The sequence below is a fragment of the Sciurus vulgaris genome, assembly GCF_902686455.1.
Source record: "Sciurus vulgaris genome assembly, chromosome: 12".
NCBI lineage: Eukaryota > Metazoa > Chordata > Mammalia > Rodentia > Sciuridae > Sciurus > Sciurus vulgaris.
The window spans coordinates 72,890,653-72,913,105 of NC_136473.1; the positions used below are offsets into that span (position 1 = coordinate 72,890,653).

Consider the following 22,453-nt stretch of genomic DNA (forward strand, 5'->3'; position numbering starts at 1 on the left):
ATTCTTTTGGTCACATCACACTCTCCAGCTAGGAAAGATGACTGCTGGGACCTAGGCTGATGTGACTCCAGTTTAGCACTCCCAACACCGCCAGATATTCATCCCAGAGAAAGACCTTGAGGTGGAACGTGAACAGATGTGAAAGGCCTCACATGTTACATGATGCCTCCCACCAAAACCAACCTCCCCAATTCTCTATCTTCTTTCCCCATTCGCTGGCTGAATGGAGAGGACTCCAAGGCCTGGGAAGAGAGGCAGCCACAAGATGAAAGGGACCTGTGTCCCTGAATGACCACATGGAATGAAACAGGATTTACAAATACACTTCTATTTGTCAAATCACCAAAATCTAGGAGTTACAGATGTGGGGATTATTGATCTACTACCAACACACACATTAATTGCTCCTGCTTAGGATGACTGCCACCATCCTAGGAGTAGGTACCATTGCTGGGGATGGGGTGCTATGACCCAGCTTGGATCACATGCCTATGTGGGAACCTGGAGTGCCAGATGACAGCCCATGGGAAACATGTGAATTAAAAGGGAGTCTATTGCTACAAAGACGTGGCTAGGAAAACAGATTAGATTGCTTTCTCCAAACCAGGTCCCAAATCTTCAAATGAGAGCAGTTGAAATCTCAAAGGTCTAAAAATTACTCTTTGGAAATCTGAATAGCTTAATATTAATTACAATGGTTTTCCTTAAAAAATCATTTTTGTTCTTTCAAAGAACTTAAAGTACCCTGTAATCCCATACTGAGGTAACTCACAGAAGCTCCCACCCAGTCTATGTTCTTGCTTAAAGGGTCATATTAAAGGCTCCAAATGAACGTCTCATGGATGAGAAAACTAGAAAGTCCCTCTTCCTGTCTAATCTCCTGCTGCCATATCAGTCTTCTGTCCAGGTGTAGATATACACAAGAAGAAATGAAACAACAACTGTTTGTTTTCTGAGAAATTTTAATCTCTCTCTCTCTCTCTTTCTCTCTCTCTTTCATTTTTCTTTTCTCTGCCATTCCATCTTTGCTTAAAAAGTTACCTATTCTGGCAGCACACTGGCCTAGCATGCCCAAGGCCTTGAGTTCCATCCCTAGTTCTGAAAAATAAAATAAAATAAAATCTTTCTGTTCTTTACTCATGAGTAGAGTTTTGCCCTTAGGAGGGAAAGAAAAGTTTAATAGCACATATAAAATTGAACATATAAAATTGTTTGAATCTTTTGGGCTGTGGAACATTCTGAATTCTCCCTCTTATATCTTTGCAAAACGCTCACCTCTTTGAGGCTACTTGTTCATCTGTCTGATAAGCACAGCTACCCTGTCTGCTTCCCAGGCTTGTGGGGAGGTTAAAATAAGATCAAATACTTTGCAAAGTACAAAGGAACTTAAAATCTAAGATCTCACAGTTGTCTATGACAGTCTTCCCTTCAATTAGAATGAATAACAGGAAGTTAATTGAACACATGCAAGAATCTTTTCACTTTTCATCCTTCTTCCCCTGGAGTATCCTAACTTGGCTCTTTATCCATTATTCTTGAGCTCAATACCCCTAATCTTTTGGATCTGTGGTTCTCATGCTTGGCTGCACATTAGATCACCTGGGAGCTTTCAAATATCTCATAACCCAGTTTGCATCCTAAACTGACTAAATCAGAAACTCAGGATGGGACCCAGGCATTGTTTTTTTAAAATGTTTCCAGTTGATTCCATTGTGCAGCCAAGGCTATAAAAATCATGTTTTTGGATAATGTTTTCTGCTGGCCTCTCTGAAGCTATATGCCTGAGTGATTTTATCTCAATAAGAGATTAATACACTTTGCAACTACTATGATAGCCTTATGTGATATCAGACAGACAATTGCAAGGCCGCGTATCATATAACTGTCTATTATCTATGATGGATGTTTCTCATCTCCTTGGTAGCACTGAGGAGTAGTTTGGAGGTGAGATGAAATTCTGCAAGCCATGCTGCAAATACCATTTTATAACAACTGCAAAGATGGCAAGGATCATGGGATCTGAGCTGTTTCTTATAAACCCAAAAGAACATAATTGTAGAGGGTGACAATTATCTGATGTCTATTCATAAGGCAGAGAGGAGGGGTAGGGAAGAGATTGAGAAGGTTAAAATGCAACAGGTAGGAGTGACTGAATGGGGATGGGTTGTGTAGAACCCTCTCTTCCCTTCTTTTTGTGCCAAGTGGCTGAACTGTGAGGCTGCTGACAAAAGCAAGCAGAAGGACACCCTTGTCCTTAGAACAGGTCACTCGTGAAGTGCTATGATCTGTTGAGCTAAAGCCATCTCCAGACACAAACCAGTTCTGGGAACCAAGTTTGTTCTTCTCTGCAGAGGCTGTGAAGGCCCCCTGGTAGTCATTGAAGGCCCAACCAGAGTCCATCCAGGTGGCTGTGAATCAGCACCTAGAGCAGAACAGAGAGGGCTACCGGTGCACTGTTCGTTCCCAGCTGGGGATAGCTCCCTCTACAGGTTTGCTCAGGGTGACTCTTGGCAGAACAAGAGGCCTGGGCAGCAGCTGCTGCAGCATGGCATCCTTTCTCAGCTGCAGAAGCAAGGCACCTGCTATGTCATCTCCAAACTGTGTGGCCCACTAACTTAACCTTGGTTTTCTCATTTGAGTAATATTTGTAATACGCTGTTGTGGATATTAACTGAAATCAAGACACGTAAAACTTTTGGAAGAGGTGTTATTCTATTAGTCTCTCAATACATGCTCAGGGGCTCCTTACTGTGTCATGGCACTTGCTCACCTGCTCTCTGGGTCCTCAGTGGATCATGGCGTAGGCTCTGTTTCCCCAGCTCTGGGTGCCTCCCATCTAGCACTCCATCATGTCGCCTTTCTTTGATCCATCCTCCATTGACCTCCATCCTCTGGGAGGGGGATGAGGCAGGAGCAACATTTCTAGTGTAGCCAGGAACTAAGCAATATGTACAGCATCAAACAGCATATCCCTGGCAATGGCAGCAAGACAATGACCTGTCATTTTGGGACACTCATTGTGTGTGCCAGGCACGTGCTGAACATGGTGCACATGTGATCTCATTTAATCCCCATAAGGAATATGAGATGATAGGTATTTTTATCCCCATTTTACAGACAAGGAAGCAGAGGTATAGATGGTTTGTGACTCCTTGAGGTTATAAAGAAAGAGACTGGCAAAGACAGAACCTGAACCTATTTCTCATTGGCCTTAGAGACCTTTCTGTCTCCTTCACCAGTGACTTGAATGTAGGCCTCTCAATTCCTAGAAAACTACTTCTTTCACAACACTACACTAGGAACCACTTAGCAAACCCAGATAGAAGAAGCAAAGTACTTGGTGTTTAGTACTGCCTTCTCTTTGTTTAGATGCATTTCTGCTTAGAATAATTTTTTTGTCTAAAACTGACTAGCCAAGAGTATTTACTTCATATGACTCAGTCCTTCCATGGCCATAATCAGCTGATCCCCAGGAAAATATCAACCCCCACTTGTTCTCACAGCAGAGTTTCTGGGGAGAAGAAATATAATTTACTTGCTTCTTTCCCTTTCCCATATACTTAGGTGTCATTATCCTTTATACTGCTAGGTGTCATTTGGGGGTTTTATAGACCCACTGAAATGGACAAATCACTGATAATAACCCAGGAAACCCAAGAATAGATAACAGATGTGGCCTGAGTGCCTTCTAAGGTATTCAAGTGCATTCACCCTGAATGGCTAAGACATCTAAGAAAGAACACACAATTCCTTAGCTGAGGGTGTTTCTCCAACTTGACTCACATAGGAAGCAAATGTCTCTTCCTGGACATGTGCCCTTCTCCATGTGACTTGAGCTTTTCACAGAATGGTGGCCAGCTTTGGAGGGAGAGTGTTCCAAGTGCAAGCATTCCAGACAGATGCTACATGACTTGGTAAGACTCGGCTTTGGAAAGTTCACAATAACACTTGCTTTGTTCCATTGATCACATAAGTTACTGTGGTCAGCCTACTTTCAAGGGAAGGAGAAATAGACCCAACAGGCAATTAGGGTACATATTCCCTCAGCAATATTGGATTTTTTCTCTTTTTCAATTGGATAGCCAAAATATTATATTTTAATTTACACTTATTTCATTATGATAAAGATTGAACATGAAAAGGGAAATGTATTAGGAATTTGAATGCCCTTATGAACTGCCTAGTCAAATATTTTGGCTCTTTCTCCAATCGATCTGTTAGGGCCTCATATATTAAACCATTTTGTCCCATTATCTCTGATGTTGGACATCTATAAGGACTTAAATATAAATATAGTATATTACATAATTATATAATTAAAGTATAATATAATAATTATTACATAAGCTCTAGATTATTATTTCCAAACTATTTTAATGCACCTATGTCAGTTTCTTGAAATATTTACAGAATTGAGAACTTGGGACTGAATGGGTTAATATGACAGTTTGGATATGAGATGTCCCCCAAAAGTTCACATGTGAGATAAGGCAAGAGAATTTAGAGCTGCTATTATTGGGTTATGAGAGCTTTAACCTAGTTGGTATATTAATCCATTTATACAGATGAACTGGGCATTATCTGTAGGCAGGTGGGGAGGTGGCTGGAGGAAGTGGGTCACTGGTATGTGTGGGGGTATGCATTTGGGGTTTATATTTTGTCCCTGGTGAACAGAGCTCTCTCTGCTTCCTGGTTGTCATGTCCTGAGCTACTTTCCTCCTCCACACCCTTCCCCCATGATGACCCTGGGCCCAGAGCCCTGGAGTTGGCTGTCTATGTACTGAGGTCTCTGAAACCATGAGTGCTAAATAAATATTTTTCCTCTAAAATTGTTCTTTCCAGGTCTTTTGGTTACAGTGACTAAAATAGTTAAGGATATTAAATGTTGGTCTACTGTATCAAGTACAGGGGTAAAATGACCTTGACATGTTGGAAGACAGGGTTTTCTCCTTACCTTATCCCCTTCTTTAGTGGAGGTGTTAGGAGAGGCATAAGCTTCCTGTCCATCAGCCTCTGCTGATGGAGAAAATGGGGAGGAAAACAACTTGGTAGGAACAAATCAGCCCTAAAGCTCAGGTCTCTTCATCGTAATCCACAGGTTTTTTTTTTTTTTTTTTTTTTTTTTCCTACTAAACATATTTAAAAAATCTTTTTGAAATTTTCTTCACTAATATTCCTTCTCTTGTTTTCTACTTTTTACATGATTCTTTCAGTCTATTTAACTTTTATTCTGGAAAGCATTATCACAATTTGATTTACCATCAGCACTAATTATGTGGCAAATAGAAGTTTGAAGTTAGAAAAAAATCCAGAAAGGGATGCACTTCTTCAGACCACCTCTGGTCATACTGCCTCTGTTACTATCTCCTCCAGAGGGCACGGTTTCTATTTTAATTGAAGTATAAATGACAGAAAATTGTTTGAAATAACTAAAGTCTAATGCCCACATTTTATTATGCCTTTTGAAGAGACCATGATTATCCCATAATTATGAAAATTAGTCTTCCTGGAAAAAGGAAAACAATACATTTGTAAAGTAAATTGCCCTTATTTTTTTCAGTAAAACAACAATGAACAACAAACCTGTTTTCTCTGCTGGTATAGTTAAGAAATGTCATCATTTCAACAAAGAAATAACTTTCTTGATACATAATTTCTAGATGCCCAAGACAACATAGGAGGGAACAATGTCTGTCAGTCATTGGCCAAATTATCTCTATAACCAAAGATGCTTAACTTACAATTAAGCAGGTACAATCCTATTACAATTTTGCTTTAAGTCAGTATCAGTGGGGAAAAAACTTCTTTAAGGAATTCCAATCAGTTACACCACTACATTATGTTAATACGAATAACATTTTAAACTCTAGCAAAGAATGGGACTCAAGATTTTTAAGTGGTTTGCCTCAATAATGAAATAACAATATCTCAATTTCCAATTGAAAAACTAAGCCCTCTCTTCCATCCTTCACTTTTTTTGGAAACTGAGGACTGAACTCAAGGGCACTCAACCACTGGGCCACATCTCCAGTCTATTTTGCATTTTATTTAGAGACATTGTCTCACTGAGTTGCTTAGTGCCTCCATGTTGGTGAGGTTGGCTTTGAACTCATGATCCTCCTGCCTCAGCTTCCTTAGCCACTGGGAACATGGGTGGGCAGGTGTCACCCTGCCAGGCCCATTCTTCACTTTTAACAGGAGCCTGTTCTACAGGTAACTATCAAATATATCTAGACTGGCTACACAATCACCCCCAAACTAGATGAGGAAGAAGCCCAAGTATTTGTAAAACTGTCAGAAGCGACACAAAGGCTGCACTGGACATTCTCCCTGTATTTTTATTTTATAAAACACTATAATTATTTTTAGAGCTGAAAACTTTTACTTGGAAATTCCTAACCAGTATCTAAAGTGAAAGTAAAGGAACATTACATCATGTTCTCAAACCAAACACTATTTGTAATTATGAAACTCTATACTTGTTCAAAGAAGGGGCATAATTGAAAAATGGAAACATAAAACCTGTGAAGAAAAACTACAAAAGTATATGGATAAGCCTTTACCTTCCTCATGCGATCTGTAAGTCTTCTGCTTTGTGTAGGATTGCAGCAAAAGCATTTTCTATGTAATTATTAGGTATAATATTCAAGAGACCAGATTTGTCCTCTTCCTTCTTTCTTTAAAAGTTTGTTTTATCGGTTCTTCTTAGTTATACATGACAGTAGAATCCATTTTGATAAAATTATACAAGCACAGGATATATCTTATTCTAATTTGGACCCCATTCTTGTGAGTGGGTCTCTTCCTTTTTTATAAATTGGCTGAATATGGAATAAGCACTCTGCAACTGGCTTGGACTTCAGGCTCCCAAGTGTTGCATATGGGCCTTCAAAAAGAAAATATGATTTCCAAACTCTTTATTTGTGGTTACAGAGTATGCAGACTGGTTTTGTGAGTCTAGACTTGGTGCAAGAGATGTTCCATTCTTTGAGCTCTTTGACGTTTCTGTTGGTTTCTGCTGGAATTTGCATCCTTCTTTGATTAGCTTACACCAAAGGTTGAATTTTGGAAATCAAAAAGTTTACCTGGTTTCAGCCCCTCTGCACACAAAAAGTAGTTTTCATTAGAGTAGATTCACTACTTGCTATATTTACTTATACTTTTCTTAATACTGACAATAAAAAACAAACTTTGCCCATCATTGTGTTAAGATGAGAGCATGTTAAATTTCTAAAAGTAATTTAAATTAACACTAGAGTTTCAAATTCCCAGTGAATGTCACTAAAGTAATAAAACAGACTAACGCTGGGAAGGGAAGAAACTTTAACTCTGGGTGAAGTTCAGTATCTATTATAACAATTATGGAGGAAAATATTCAAAACTTGGAAATAAGGTTAAGTGATAGCCACATGACATTTTAATGTCATGCAATAGCATTGTTTAAGAAGGCTGCCAAGTTGGGCACAGTGGCACACACCTGTAATCCCAGTGACTCAAGAGGCTAAGGCAGGAGGATTGCAAGTTTGAGGTCAACCTCAACAATTTAGGAAGATCCCAGTAACAGAGGGAGACCCTGTCTCAAAATAAAAAGGACTGGGAATGTAGCTTAGTGGTAGAGTGTCCCTGGGTTCCACCCCCAGTATCAAAAAAAAAAAAAAAAAAAAAAAAAGGAGAGACTGCTGAGCAGTCATTTAATTCCCAGGGAAGGTAATTTTAACACAGTACTTTCTATGGGAAACAAACAACTCTACAGTTAGAAGCCAACTCAAATGAAATGGATGAATGGGGATGATTTTTTTTTCTTTTTTCTGTCCAGTAGAAAGAATAACCTTGAAGATTCTGGCTTGTTGCCCCCACAGGACTTTAACCCGTTTTATACCTAATTTAGTGATCTTATTTCAGCACTCCTTTTTTCTTCCACTCATTATAATAACAACAACTTCTAAGTTTTTTTTAAACATTACACTCTTTTTAAAAAATATTTTTGTTTTAGTTGTTGATGGAAATTTATTTTAATTATTTATTTTTATGTGGTTCTGAGGATCAAACCCAGGGCCTTACACATGCCAGGCAAGTGCTCTACCACTGAGCCCAGCCCCCAAGTTTTTTTTTCCCAAGTTTTTAATATTACCATTTAAACTAGATTTTTCCTCCTGCTGTTTCCCTCCCTCACTGAGTTAAATAAAACTTTGGTGCATACTCCCTTTGTTTTTTCGGAATTATGTTTTTAAAAGGATAAGAATTTTGCCTTAAATCACTGGCCAGAATTGTACCAAATGGCTATTCCTGGCTTCAAGGAATTGAATTTGGGAATTGAATTTGGGAATTGATTTGAAGATTAACTTTTTAGTCTTTGTAGGCTAAGAAGGGGGAAGAACTTTTAACAGAGCAAACCTGCCGAAACTGTCACTAACTGAATGTGGATGTGGTGGTGATGGTAGGGGAGGGGAAAGAGAGGGAATTGAGAATGATCACCAGGTCAGGCTTGGGTAGTAAATTACTTTAAAAAGGAAGACTGAAAGAGAAGCAAGTTTACATTTTATCATTACTAAACACTGAGAAGTTAAAAGCTTCGTTTTTATTTTTTTGAGATGACACTCACTGATTTATCCCTGACATGTGCAACTGTTATGTGCTAGGGATTTTAAAGGGAAAAAAAAGTCATTTGGAATTATCGAAATCCTTATAGTAGTTGATCAACTTTGTAGCAAATTTCACTGTCAATTTTATAATGAAATGCCCCACCATAATGAAATAATTTACAACAGAATGTTTGCAAAGATATTAGATTTATGGCCTCCATGAAAGTTTTTCAGAAAAGTGAATTTATTAGGTTCCTTTTACTATAAAATAAACACATTTTCAATGTGGGATCACTTAGAACTTTCAGTAGAAGTGTGTATTGAATATAAATAAAATGTTTCATGGAGTAAACATACCTTTTTATATGCAATGGTTATTTTGAGATTCTTAACTTTTAAATTGCTATCAGAAACAATTTTATTCTTTTTTTTTTTTTAGGAAACAGGCCCTCTATATTTAAACCTATTATCTGACAAACAGTAATTACATAACTTGATATGGTTCAGTTACTTATTAAAAGGATTCTACCTCTTCTACAATTTAACTAGGTGATTATGTGGCAATAAGAACACCAATCATACCAGGTGGGTTGATATTACAGCACTATTGTCTATGATTTACCAGAGCTCTCTACTGAGTATGAAACTTTGTCAGAGGACTGAGGCAGGAGCCTAGGAGTTGGAGGCCAGCCTGGGCAACATAGTGAGACCCTGATTTAATAGCAACATGAAGAAAACTTGTGTACTGCCAAGTCTACCTGAAATCCACCTGTCTTGATCATACTTATTTTTAAGTAATCATCTACTTTGTAAAACTTTTATTTTCTAAAATTTGTACTGCCTTAACTTATAGGATTTTGTGTATAGTACTAAAAAAAAACACCTCAGATGCCCCTTTAATAAGATTTCTTCCATTAAAACATGAATTTTTACAAAACTGTCTTCCAAATTTTCCATATCCAGATACCAGGTCATGTAGATTCCACCTGTGCAGTATTTCAATTATCTTCCATTTTCAACCCCACAATCATTGTCTTTAGTCTGATCTATAATGGGCTATATTAATATATCTCTTCCTAATTAGGGCACAACTGCTTTTTTGTCAGTTATTACTTCTGAATCATTCTGATATTGACATTTCTTTATAGAGCAAAGATTAGAGAATATCATTTTTTTTTTTTTTCATTTTAAGTGTTCAAATGTTCCTGCTGCTTACAGAATAAAATCCAAACTAGTACCCAACCTCTTCTCTGGTCTTATTTGTTACATGCCATCTCTTGCCTTGCAGTTTCAGCTAAAAATTTCCTGATCCAAAATGGACTTTTGCTCCTTTTGCCTTGGCTAATGCTTTGCCCTCAGTCTGGAATGCTCTTTACCCCCTTTTCCTGCCAACTAAAATCCACTCATCCTTTAATGTTTGATTCAAACACCATCATCTCCTTTTGGTTAGGCCTACATGGTTTACTAATTTGAAACAGATTAATCACTGCTCTGGGTCTCAGAGAATTATACTCTTAAGGTAGCATTTGTTTTCTAGAAGTCTCTGCCTTCTTGGAACATGTAGAAAAGTTTGGACAAAAACAAAAAGAAATAAAGTCACAAATACAAATATGAAGTGTTCAAGTTTGAATACCATGTTTAACAAGTTAAAAGGATTTCTAAATGTATCTGTAAGTACCTGATTTGGAGCAGTGCATACTACCCCAACTATTATACACAAGATAAAAGAAAAGATGAAAACCAATGTTGTCATTTTTATTGTATTTATTTTGACAGTTATAGGACAGTTATTTTAAATTTTTCAAAAGGTTCCTTTTCTAAGGACATGGTAATTGTGTATTTTAATCAGACTAAATGACTCCAAGGACAGCATATATTTTTAAAAAATAAAATTTGAAAGTAGGTAACTCTTCAGTGAATATTACCCTCTTTGAAGGTATGAAGATAAAAATAATGGAATAGGCCTCTTTTGCTGTTTTGGAGTACTCAAGTCTGCTCTATTAATCTTGATACAGATATTTAAGAGATGACAATATAAATCTAAATTTTGAAATATCTATACATTGTAGCTAAAACTAACAAAAAAAATAATACACATAACTTTCTCCTTAACACCATGGACACTGATTATGATCTTGAGAAACCAAACTGACAAAAATGCAAACCAATGATCAAAAGTACTACAATATAATCTTAAACTATATACCTTAAAAAGATGACATGTAATCGTTTCCCCTTTTTTCCTTCTCTTTCTCTTTCTTGATGTTATCTTTTATCCTAAAAAAGAAAACATATCAATGAGTAATTAAATAAAAAAAAGATCATATTTATTTTTGAGAAGTAATTATCTTCACATAGTTTAAAATTTTAAAGGTAAAATATCTCCTTTCTACCTGTCACCCATCCATCAAAATTTTCCCTGTATTAGTCACTAAAGACTGCTATAACAAAATACCACAGCTGAGTGGCTTACACAACAGAGTTTATTTCTCACAATTCTAGAAGCTAAGAATTCCAAGATTAAGGTGTTAGTAGATCCCATGTGTGGTGAGGGCCCACTTTCTGCTCATAGGCTACCTCTTCTATGGTATCCTCATGGGATAGAAAGAAAAAGCTCCGGTGTCTCTTCCTCCTAAGGGTATTCATTCCACCAGAGGAGTTCTACCCTCATAACCTTATCTAAATCCAATTGCCTCCCAAAGGTCCCACCTCCTAATACCATCACACTGGAGATAAAGGCTTCAACATATTAATTTGGGGGGACACACACGTTCAGGTCAGAACATTTCTCAAAGACAAAAACAAATATTACTAATGTCTTGCATATCCTTCCAAAAACACTTGTAAGCACTTACAGGCTAACAAGAAAATATGTTCTTGTCTTCACCACCAGTATTTCCATAAGTGGTAACATATTTTATATACCATTCTGTACAGATATAACTTGAAGGCTATTCTAATCAATGAGCAAAGAATTCCTAAATATTTTTGTGATTGCATGTATTAAATTGATTTAATCAGTCTATCACAAATGGAGATTTTAAAAAATTTCTTTCTTTTTATTATTTTGGTACTGGGCATTGAATTCAGGGGTGCTTTAACACTAAGTTACATTCCCAGCCCTTTTTATTTTTTATTGTGACAGGGTCTCTCCATGTTGCTTAGGACCTTATCAAGTTGCTGAGGCTGGCCTCCAGTTTGTGATGCTCCTGCCTCAGCCTCCAGAGTTGCTGGGATTATAGGTGTGCACTACCATGCCTTGTCTATAAGTGAAGATTTATGTTGTTCCAAATCTTTTAAATATTATAAGTCACTTTACTACAAATAATCTGTAAACATGTCACTTCACAGGTGTGTGAAAATATCCACAGAATAAATTACTAGATGTGGAACTGGGGAGGTAAGGAGTAAATATATTTCTAATTCTAATAGATATTGTCAAACCACCTTTAACTGAAGATTTAAAAATTTTCTCGCTCACCAGCAGAGAGAGTACCTACTTCCTTAAACCTTCGCCAACATGGTATAATAACAAACTTGAATCTTTAATCTGATGATGAAAAACAATCTCTCCAATTAATTTAAATGTATACTTCTCTTGTTATGAATAAGTTTGAGCATCTTTTTATGAAGTTAAGAGTCACTTATATTTTCCTTTTTTGTGAGTTGTATGATCATATCTTCTGCATATTTATTGATTAGATTGTAGGGCATTTTCATATTGATTATCCTCCACACTAAATCATAGTGTTAAGACAATCTGGTGTGATCAGTCCCACCCTAGATCACATGGTCCAAAGCATCTAGTAAACAAAGTTACTCCTAGGGGGTATGACATTTCAAGGGTTTATTGATTACTTCCCAAGAGTGAGACGTCTTTGGGGAATGTTAAATTCTTTACTACACACCTATACTGTAGTTTATTTGTCTGTTCTGTTGTTGATGGATTCCTGTTTTAAAAAATTATAGACAACATTGTGATGCACTTCTTTTATAGGTATATTGGTGCAGAAATGGTGGCAAATATACCTAGAAGTGGAACTGTTGAGTCTCTGAACTCAGGCTACATATGTATTTGATCGAATATGTCAATATTAATTTCATGTTTTTTGAGTTTTTGACATATGCAGAATGGGTTTTTCCCCTTCATCTCTGATTATCATTTTCAAAACCTCACAATGGTTTCTTGCAATCCTTTTGTGGATTTCATTTCTTTACATGTAAACCTTTGACCCATCTGGTTGCATCTGTCCTAAAAATGTACAGACCTTTTTTCTTATCACTGGTCCCTAAACAATATAACAACTATTTATACAGCATTTACATTGTATTAGGCATTATAAGTAATCTAAAAATGATTTAAAGTATATGAGAAGATGTGTGTAGGTTATATGCAAAAACTATTCCATTCTATATAAGGAACCTGAATATTTGCAAATTTGGGTATCCATGGAGGATACTGGAATCAATCCACCATGGACACTGAAAAATGATTATATCAAGAGTATTTTTTCCTGAACCATTTGAGAGGAAGTTGCCACCTCAGAAACAATAATGTTCGGGGGCTGGGGAGATAGCTCAGCTGGTAGAGTGCTTGCCTTGCAAGCACAAGGCCCTGAGTTCGATCCCCAGTACCACAAGAAAAAAAAAAAAAAAAAAAAAAAGAAACAATAATGTTCTCCTGTGTAACCACAATTCAATATTAAAATTTTAAAATCAACACTGATACTTCACTATCATTTAATCTTCAGACCTCATTCAAGTTTTTCCAATTGTTCCACTGATGTTCTTTATAATTAAAGGATTCAGGTCAGAAGGCATTACATTTAAATATTAATTTCCCTCAATGTGGAACAGTTCCTCAGTCTTATCTTGACTTTCATGAGAACAGTTTTGAAGATTAAGAACAGTTACTTTTGTAGAATGTCTTTCAATTTGTATAATGATTTCTCATTATTCAACTTAGGTTATGCATCTGCAATGGACTGAACGTGTCCCTCCAAAAATGCATATGTTGAAACTCTAATTCCAGTATGGTAATTTGGGCTAAAGTCCTTGAAAACTAATTAGGTCCTGAGGGTGAAGCCTTTGTGAAAATTTTTATTATGTGCCTTTATAATAACAGGCAGGGGAATTCTCTTTCTGTCACATCAAGAAGACTGTCTCTGTAAACTAGAAAGTGGACATTTACCAGAGCCCAACTTTCAGCCTCCAGAACTGTAAGAAAGAAGTTCATTGTTCAGGCTACCCGGTCTATTAGTTGTTATAGCAGTCTGAACTTTTAAGATAGCATCTTTGGCAGGAACATCATAGAAGTTGCACCAGGTTTGTCTCAAAGCATCCTATCAGGTGGCACCCAATTTTGGTTTGTCTCATTACCGATGATGCTGTGATCATTTGATTAAGTAGTATCTATAAGTTGGTGACCAAAATACCTGACAAGAACAATTTAGAGGAGGAAATTTTTATTTTGGCTCGTGGTTTCAGAGGTTTAGTTCAGGGTTGGCCATCTCCATAGCTCTGGGGCCCAGGTGAGGCAGAACATCATAGCAGAAGAGCACAGTGGAGGAAAGCAGCTGAGGACATGGTAACCAGGAAGCGGAGCCCTGCTCACCAAGGACAAAATATAAACCCCAAAGTCACGTCCCCACTGACCAAGTTCCTCCAACTATGCCCTACATTCTTACAGTTACCACCCAGTTAATCCATTTGGTAGAATAATCTACCAATTACATTAAGACTATCATGATCTAATCATTTCATCCCTGAACATTCTTGCACTGTCTCACACATGAGCTTTTGGGGATACCTCATTTCTAAACCATAACTTGTCTCACTGTTCTTTAATTTGCATTTAATGCTATCTTTTCACATATTTCCTCATTTTAAAATGTCTCAACCGTTTTTAAAAACAGGGTTGTCTTATTATCATCAAAGCATAAGAAAAAAGTATATCTAGACAAAAGTCCTCTACTAGATACGGGATTTGAATATTCATTCTGTTAATGGTATCTTTTGAAGAGAAGTTAATGTTGATGAAGTCCATTTTATTAACTTTTTAATGATTCATGTTTTTGTTGTCATAGCCAAGAAAGATTTGTCTAACCCAAAGTCACACTTTTCTCCTTGCCATCTTCTAGAAGCTTTGTACAAGTGCTACATTTAAGTCCATGATCCACGTTGAATTACATTTTGGGCATGGCACAGGAGGAAGACAGATTTTGTTGTTGCTGTACATAGATAATTGCCCAGCACCATTTTTTTGAAAGAGTATCATTTCCTGGTTGAATTGTCTTGACCTTTTTGTCAAAACTCAACTGATGATAAATTTAAGAAATTATTCTTGGACTTTCAATTCTGTTTTATGGATCTATTTATCTATCCTTAAGCTAAAGTCACACGGTCTTGATTACTGCTGCTTCATACTAGGTTTTAAAACTGGGGAGTTTAGATCCTCAATTTTTGTTCTTTTTCAAAGTTATATGGACTCTTCTGGATCTTAATTACATTATAAGCTTTAGGATTAGTTTTCCAATTTATACAAAATGATCACTGGGACCTTAGTAAGGATTGCACCGAATGTATAAATCAATTTGGGAAGAACTGCCATCTTAACAATATTGAGTCTTCTAATCCATGAACATGGAGTATTGCTCAATTTATTTAGATATTTATTTCAGGAATATATATGCCTTACATTTCTTTTTTTTTTTTTTTTGAATAATCAGTTTATTCTTGGTTATGTAAAACTGAATTTTTTTATTATTTAAATTATTTTTATTTTTACAGACTGCATTTTGATTCATTATACACAAATGGGATACAACTTTTCATTTCTATGGTTGTGCACAATGTAGATTCACACCATTCATGTAATCATACATATACACAGGGTAATACTATCTATTTCATTCTACTATCTTTCCTTCCCCCACCCCTTTTTCCTCTACACCATCCAAAGTTCCTTACACCCCCTGTCACCACCCCTTCCATATGTACCATCATCCACTTAACAGAGAAAACATTTGGCCTTTGGTTTTTTTGGACTTTGCCTATTTCACTTAGCATGATATTTTCCAACTTCATCCATTTAACAGCAAATGCCATAATTTTATTCTTCTTTATGGCTAATATTTCCTTGTGTATATACCATAGTTTCTTTATCCATTCATCTGTTCAAGGGCATCTCGATTGTTTCCACAATCTACCTATTGTAAATTGAGCAGCTATAAACATTGATGTGACCGCATCACTGTAATATGCTGATTTTAAGTCCTTTGGATATAAACCAAGGAGTGGAATAGCTGGGTCAAATGGTGGTTCCATTCCAAGTTTTCTGAGGAATCTTCATACTGTTTTCCAGAGTGGCTGCACCAATCTGCAACTCCACCAGCAATGTACGAATGAGTGTGCCTGTTTCCCCATATCCATGCCAACACTTATTATTGCTTATATTCTTGATAATAGCCATTATAATTGGAGTTAGATGAAATCTTAGGGTGGCTTTAATTTGCATTTCTCTAATTACTATGAATGATGAGCACTTTTTCATATATTGTTGATCACCTGTGTATCTTTTTCTGTGAAGTATCTGCCCAGTTCCTTAGCCCATTTATTGATTGAGTTCTTTGTTCTTTCGGTGTAAAGTTTTTTAAGTTCTTTATAAACTTTGGAGATTAGTGCTCTGTCTGAAATATATGTGGAAAAGATTTTTCTCCCACTCTGTAGGCTCTCTTTTCACATTATTGATGGTTTCCTTTGCTGAGAAAAAGCTTTTTAGTTTGAATCTATCCCATTTATTCATTCTTACATTTATTTCTTGCACTGTAGGGTCTTGTTAAGGAAGTCTGGTCCTAAGCCAAGGTGATGAAGATTCAGGCCTACTTTGTCTCATATTTGGTGAAGGGTCTCAGGTCTAATTCCTAGATCCTTGATCCATTTTGAGTTAAGTTTTATACAGGGTGAAAGATAGGGGCTAAATTTCATTTTACTGCATATGGATTTCCAGTTTTGCCAGCACCATTTGTTGAAGAGGCTATCTTTTCTCCATTGTAAGTTTTTGGCACCTTTGTGTAGTATGAGATAACTGTACTTATGTGGGTTTGTCTCTGTCTTCACCCTCTACCATTGGTCTACCTATTTTGGTGCCAATACCATGCTGTTTTTGTTACTATTGCTCTATAGTAGAGTTTAAGGTCTGATATTGTGATACCTCCTGCCTCACTCTTCCTGCACAGGATTGCTTGGCTATTCTGGGTTTTTTCTTCTTCCAGATGAATTTCATGATAGCCTTCTCTATTTCTATGAGAAATGTCATTGGGATTTTAACTGGAATTGCATTAAATCTGTATAGCACTTTTGGAAGTATAGCCATTTTGATAATATTAATTCTGCCTATCCAAGAACACAGGAGATCTTTCCATCTTCTAAGGTCTTCTTCAATTTCTTTCTTTAGTGTTCTGTAGTTTTCATTGTAGAGGTCTTTCACCTCTTTGGTAAGATTGATTCCCAAGTATTTTATGGAGTTTTCTGGATCCTCTAAATATAGAATCATGTCATCGGCAAACACTGACAGCTTGAGTTCTTCTTTTCCTATTTGTATCCCTTCAATTTCTTTGGTCTAATTCCTCTGGCTAGTGTTTCAAGGACAATGTGGAATAGAAGTGGTGAAAGAGGGCATCTCTGTCTTCTTCCAGTTTTTAAAGGGAATGCTGTTAGTTTTTCTCCATTAAGAATGATGTTGGTCATGGGCTTAGCATAAATAGCCTTTACAATGTTGAGGTATGTTCCTACTATCCCTATTTTTTCTAGTTTTGTGAGCATGAAGAGGTTTTGTATTTTGTCAAACACTTTCTCTGCATCTACTGACATAATCATATGATTCTTAACCTTAAGTCTATTGATCTGATGAATTGCACTTATTGGTTTATGGATATTGAACCAACCTTGCATCCTGGAATAAACTCCACTTGATTGTGGTGTAGTGTCTTCTTAATATCTTTTTGTATACAATTTGCCAGAATTTTGTTAAGGATTTTGCTTCTATATTCATCAGAGATATTGATCTAAAGTTTTCTTTTCTTGATGTGTCTTTGGTTTTGTTATCAGAATGGTACTAGCTTCACAGAATGAGTTTGGAAGGGTTCCCTTCTTTTCTATTTCATGAAATATTTTGAGGAGTATTGGAATGAGTTCTTCTTTGAAGGTCTTGTAGAACTTGGCTGAGAATCAGTCTGGTCCTGGGCTTTTCTTGGTTGGTAGGTTTTTGATGACTTCTTCTATTTCATGACTTGAAATAGATCTGTTTAAATTGTGTATGTCCTCCTGGTTCACTTTGGGAGGATTATATGTCTTTAGAAATTTGTTGATGTCTTCGATATTTTCCATTTTGTTGGAGTATAGATTTTCAAAGTAGCTTCTCATTATGTTATGTGTTTCAGTGGTGTCTGTCGTGATATTTTCTTTTTCATCACGAAATTTTAGTAATTTGAGTTTTCTATCTCCTTCTCTTTGTTTGTGTAGCTAAGGGTTTATCTATTTTGTTTACTTTTTCAAAGAACCAACTTTTTGTTTTGTCAATCTTTTTAATTATTTCTTTTGTTTCAGTTTCATTGATTTCAGCTCCCAACTTCTACTAATTTTGGTGTTGTTCTGTTCTTCTTTTTCTAGGCCTTTGAGCTGTAATGTTAGGTCATTTCATTGTTGACTTTTTATTCTTTTCTTGAATGCACTCCATGCAGTGAATTTTCCTCTTTGTACTGCTTTCATAGTGTCCCAGAGATTTTAATATGTTGTATCATCATCTCATTTACCTTTAAGAATTTTTTTATCTCCTCCCTGATGTTTCTGTTATCAATGCTTCATTCAATAGCATATTATTTAGTCTCCACGTGTTGGAGTAATTTCTGTTTTCTACTTTGTCATTTATTTCTAATTTCATTCCATTATGATCGGATAGAACTCAAGGTAGTATCTCTATTTTTTGCATTTATTAAGGGCTGCTTTCTGGCATAACTTATGGTCTGTTTTAGAGAAGGATCCATACACTCCTGAGAAGAAAGTGTATTTGCTTGTTGATGGATAGAATACTCTATATATGTCTGTTAAGTCTAAGTTATTGATTATGTTATTGAGCTCTATGGTTTCTTTAATTTTTGTTTGGAAGATCTATCCAGTGGTGACAGCAGTGTGTTAAAGTCACCCAGAATTATTGTCTGGTGGTCTATTAGTTTCCTGGAATTGAGGAGGATATGATTGATGTACATGAATACGCCATCATTTGAGGCATAAATATTTACGATCATTACATCTCCTTGATTTATGTTTCCCTTAAGCAGTATGAAATGTCCTTCTTTATTCCTTCTGACTACCTTTGGCTTGAAGTCCACTTTATCTGATATAAGGATGGAAACCCCTGCTTTTTTACTGAGTCTGTGTGCATGCTAGGTTTTTTCTCATCCCTTCACTTTAGTTTGTAAATGTCCTTTTCTATGAGATGAGTCTCTTGAAGGCAGCATGTTGTTGGGTCTTTCTTTTTAAACCAATCTGCCAGTCTATGTTTTTTGATTGATGAGTTTAGGCCATTAACATTCAGGGTCATTATTGAGATATTATTTGTTTCTCCAATCATTTTGGCTTATTTTTGGTGTTTAACTTGACTTGGTTTCTCCTTTGATTGGTTTTTCCTTTAAGGTAGTTCCTCTCTTTGCTGACCTACATTGTTGTTTTTCATTTCCTCCTCATGGAATATTTTGCTGATAATGTTCTGCAGCACAGGCTTTCGATTTGTAAATTCTTTTAACTTTTGTTTATCATGGAAGGATTTTATTTTGTCTTCAAATCTGAAGGTTAGTGTTGCTGGGTATAGGATTCTTGGATGGCAACCATGTTCTTTCAGAGCTTGAAATATGTTGTTCTAGACCCTTCTAGCTTTTGGGTCTGGACTGAGAAATCTGCTGATATCTGTATTGTATCTGTATACCTATATGTAATCAGATGCTTTTCTCTCACAGCCTTCAAAATCCTATCTTTATTTTGTATGTTAGGCATTTTGATCTGTTGTAATTTTGAGCATTTGGTGTTCTGTAAGCCTCTTGTAGTTGATTTTCCCTTTCATTCTTCAGGTTTGAGAAATTTTCTGTTATTATTTCCTTGAATAGGTTGTTCATTCCTTTGGTTTGTATCTCTGCGCCTTCTCAACCCTGGTAATTCTTTATTTTGGTCTTTTTATGATATCCCATAGTTCTTGCAGTTTCCATTCATAATTTCTTACCATCTTCTCTGGTCAACTTTATTTTCCAGATTAAATATTTTGTCTTCATTGTTTGAGGTTCTGTCTTCTAAGAGATCTAGTCTGTTGGTGATGCTTTCCATTGAGTTATCTGGTTTATTGTTTCCGTCATTTCAAGAATTTCTGTTTTTGTTTTGTTTTGTTTTGTTTTGTTTGAGAATCTTTATCTCTTTGTTGAAATGATCTTTTGCTTCCTACAGTTGCTCTTTCAACTGCTTATTGGAGTGATCATTCATTACCTGCATTTGTGCTCTTATCCTTTGCTTCAAGAATCATGAATTATGTATATTCTGAACTTGTTTTCCAACATTTCTTCTACTGCTGTCACTGGATTCTACTAATATAGAATCTAGGTTTGTTTGGAACACTTTTCTCCCTTTTTTTTCCATGTTGTTCACATATCTTCCCCTCTAGCAGTACAGATCTGGGTTATTGCAGTTTCCCCCCCTTATAGGCTTATATTGACCCTGCAGGTTTCCAAAACCTCTTCTTTAAGGGGAGATCAATATTAGCGGCACCCAGTACAGACAATATGTAGTCCTAAACGAATCAGCCCCTATGAAGACATTAACAATATTGTCATAATAAACAGAGAGAATGAGTTCAATTATTATCTATAGTATAACAAATAGATTTGCAATGAGGTCTACAGTTTTTAATGGAGGACAAAGAGGATGGGGAGGGGTATAGGATGTAACTGTTAATGGGATTAAAAAAAAGAATATGGAAGTTCTAGATTATAGGAAGAATGAAAATGTGATCAAAAGAAGTTGGTTGTTAGCATGAGAAAAGGAAGAAAGATACTCTGAGGAAACAGGTAAACAAAAGGAAAATAGAGCAAGAAAAAAAAAGAAATAAAAACTTAAAATTTTTCAAAAAGGAGTAAAAAAATCTACACTGTAACAGTCATATAGTATTCAAACCTCCCAGTGTTCAGTAGCCTGATGCATGAAAGGTACCTCACAATGAGCTTCCAGTCTCCAGCAGGCATCTCAGGATGGGATTTGCCCCACCTAAAGATGGGAGCTTCCACTTCCAGGATAATCCAAGATGGCCACACTGGCTTCCAAACATGTTGGCAAATGGGGAGCTGCAGCATGGGGTGTGGGCTCCAAGTCTGTGTGGGGTGTGGTTGATTGGGCCCGGGGTTGTGGAAGTGGGGCACAGTTGGTTGGACTGTGGGGTCCTGGAGGTGGGGTGCAGTCAGTTGGGCTGGTGGTCCTGCAGGTCCTGGTTGTTGTCCCAAAATTGCAACAGCCATGTATAACCAAACCTGCAGGTACTGTGACAGTGGATTTCCAGGCAACAGCAGGCAGCTGGCAATCTGCTGGTGGTCTGTGATGGGTCTGCAGGCTACTGGTAGATGATCAGCAGGTGGACCTCTGGCTGAGGGTAATGGGTAGGTGAAAGGCAGGCGATGGGCAGGCAAGGGGCAGGCAAACAGGCAAATGGCAGATAACAGGTGGCAGTCAGTGAGCAATCTGTACTCAAAAAGTAGTCAATATGCTGGCAGACTGTAGGTGATTGCAGTGGACAAATGGGTTAATCAGCAGGGGATCAATAAGCAGCAAAGACTGTCTTACAGAGAAATAGATATCCTCTGCTTGAAACCTGAGTTACAGAGCAACAAGAAACATAGCCTCCCTCTAGTCTGCCATTTTGGATCTCTCCAAAACTGAAAAAAGTTACATTTCTTTTTAAAATTTAATTCCTATGTATTTATGTTATTGGGAAATGAACTTTTTTTTAGATTTTGGTTTTGGATAGTTCATTGCTAACAATATAGAAATACAGTTGGTATCTGTATATTGATTTTGCTAAACTTAATAATTAGCTCTAATAGTTTATTTATTTAGATTACTTAGGACTTTGTAAATCTGCAAATGAAGTTTTAGTTCTTCCATTCCAATCTGGGTGACTTTCTTTTCCTCGCCTTAGTATGCTAGGTAAAACTTCAAGTACATACTGAAATGTAAGAGCAGGCATTTTTGCTTTAGTCTCAATTTTATATATATATGCATATATATATATATATATATTTACTTCATCTGCCATATGCATTTAATGATTTTTTTACTAAAATGCATAAAGTTGTACAAATATCACCACAGTTTGAGAATATTTCCATCAGCACAAAAAGATACCTTGTACCCAGTCTTCACTGTAATTCCTACCCTGAGTCCAGGTAACCACTGTCTCAAGAGATTGCATTTTTGGAACATTTCATGCAAGTGGAATCAAATAATATGTAGGTTTTTTTGGTGTTTGGATTCTTCACTTATTCATTTAATATAAGTCTGTAGCACTACCCCATTTAGTCTTTCACCACTAAGTATCATGTTGGCTAGGTTTTTAGTAGATGTCCTTTATCAAGTTGAGGAAGTTCCCCTTATTTCTAGTGTACTGAAAGTTTTATCACTAATGGACATTAAATTCCATCAAATGTTTTTTTATGTGTGTGTCTGCTGGTTGATAATGTGCTTTTTGTTATTTATTCAATCAAAATTGTATATTCCATTAATTGATTTTTGGGTACTGAATCATCCTTGCACTCCTGAAATATGGTGCATAATCCTTTTCA

At 36.4% G+C, this 22,453-nt stretch overlaps 1 long non-coding RNA gene across 1 annotated transcript in view; it reads right to left on the minus strand.

Annotated features, from left to right (window-relative positions):
* Positions 1 to 5,553: 5,553 nt before the first annotated feature.
* The window catches only part of LOC306642136, a 51,861-nt gene continuing 34,961 nt past the window's right edge, over positions 5,554 to 22,453 (minus strand). Inside the window, exons 6-7 of the long non-coding RNA XR_013758396.1 lie at positions 10,789 to 10,859; positions 5,554 to 7,100 (exon numbers count right to left, since the gene is read on the minus strand). This is a non-coding gene — a long non-coding RNA (uncharacterized lncRNA). The remainder of the gene's footprint in view (positions 7,101 to 10,788; positions 10,860 to 22,453) is intronic.